The sequence below is a fragment of the Arachis hypogaea genome, chromosome 4 (genome assembly GCF_003086295.3).
Source record: "Arachis hypogaea cultivar Tifrunner chromosome 4, arahy.Tifrunner.gnm2.J5K5, whole genome shotgun sequence".
NCBI classification, from domain to species: domain Eukaryota; kingdom Viridiplantae; phylum Streptophyta; class Magnoliopsida; order Fabales; family Fabaceae; genus Arachis; species Arachis hypogaea.
In genome coordinates, this window is record NC_092039.1 from 38,636,721 (window position 1) to 38,638,332 (window position 1,612).

The window sequence follows — 1,612 nt, forward strand, 5'->3', positions numbered from 1 at the left end:
AAGGCCTTCTTGAAGGTCATGGTGCCTATGGTACAAGGTATTGAAAACTTCCCAGGATCCTGTCTCTTTTGAGGCAGTTTCTGCCTAGACAAGTCATCCAGTTCTTTGGTGAACAAAGGGGGTTCATCTTCCCAAGTCTCATTTCCGAATAACTTGTCATTTAGCTTCATGATTGCTCCAAGGTATTTAGCAACTTGCTCTTCAGTGACATACTCATCCTCTTCAGAGGAAGAATACTCATCAGAGCTCATGAATGGCAGAAGTAAGTCCAATGGAATTTCTATGGTCTCATTTTGATCCTCAGATTCCCATGGTTCCTCATTGAGGAACTCATTGGAGGCCAGTGGACGTCCATTGAGGTCTTCCTCAGTGGCATTCTCTGCCTCTCTTTCCTCTCCAAATTCGGCCATGTTGATGGCCTTGCACTCTCCTTTTGGATTTTCTTCTGTATTGCTTGGAAGAGTACTAGGAGGGAGTTCAGTAATTTTCTTGCTCAGCTGACCCACTTGTGCTTCCAAATTTCTAATGGAGGACCTTGTTTCAGTCATGAAACTTTGAGTGGTTTTGATTAGATCAGAGACCATGGTTGCTAAGTCAGAGGTATTCTGCTTAGAACTCTCTGTTTGTTGCTGAGAAGATGATGGAAAAGGCTTGGCATTGCTAAACCTGTTTCTTCCACCATTACTATTGTTGAAACCTTGTTGAGGTCTCTGTTGATCCTTCCATGAGAGATTTGGATGATTTCTCCATGAAGGATTATAAGTGTTTCCATAGGGTTCTCCCATGTAATTCACCTCTTCCATTGAAGGGTTCTCAGGATCATAAGCTTCTTCTTCAGATGAAGCTTCCTTAGTACTACCTGGTGCATTTTGCATTCCAGATAGACTTTGAGAAATCATATTGACTTGTTGAGTCAATATTTTGTTCTGAGCCAATATGGCATTCAGAGTGTCAATCTCAAGAACTCCTTTCTTCTGACTAGTCCCATTGTTCACAGGATTCCTTTCAGAAGTGTACATGAATTGGTTATTTGCAACCATTTCAATTAGTTCTTGAGCTTCTGTAGGCGTCTTCTTCAGATGAAGAGATCCTCCAGCAGAGCTATCCAAAGACATCTTGGATAGTTCAGAGAGACCATCATAGAAAATACCTATGATGCTCCATTCAGAAAGCATATCAGAGGGACACTTTCTGATCAATTATTTGTATCTTTCCCAAGCTTCATAGAGGGATTCTCCTTCCTTCTGTCTGAAGGTTTGGACTTCCACTCTAAGCTTACTCAATTTTTGAGGTGGAAAGAACTTTGCCAAGAAGGCATTGACTAGCTTTTCCCAGGAGTTCAGGCTTTCTTTAGGTTGTGAGTCCAACCATGTTCTAGCTCTGTCTCTTACAGCAAAAGGGAATAGCATAAGTCTGTAGACCTCAGGGTCAACCCCATTAGTCTTGACAGTGTCACAGATTTGCAAGAATCAGCTAAAAACTGATGAGGATCTTCCAATGGAAGTCCATGGAACTTGCAATTCTGTTGCATTAGAGAAACTAATTGAGGCTTAAGCTCAAAGTTGTTTGCTCCAATGGCAGGGATAGAGATGCTTCTCCTATAGAAGTTGGG

At 41.8% G+C, this 1,612-nt stretch overlaps 1 non-coding gene across 1 annotated transcript; it reads left to right on the plus strand.

The window, feature by feature from the left end:
• The first annotated feature begins 1,169 nt into the window (after positions 1-1,169).
• LOC112798434 (small nucleolar RNA R71) lies at positions 1,170-1,277 on the plus strand. The gene has a single exon (XR_003200045.1). It is a non-coding gene; the product is annotated as a small nucleolar RNA R71 (small nucleolar RNA).
• The last annotated feature ends 335 nt before the right edge of the window (positions 1,278-1,612 follow it).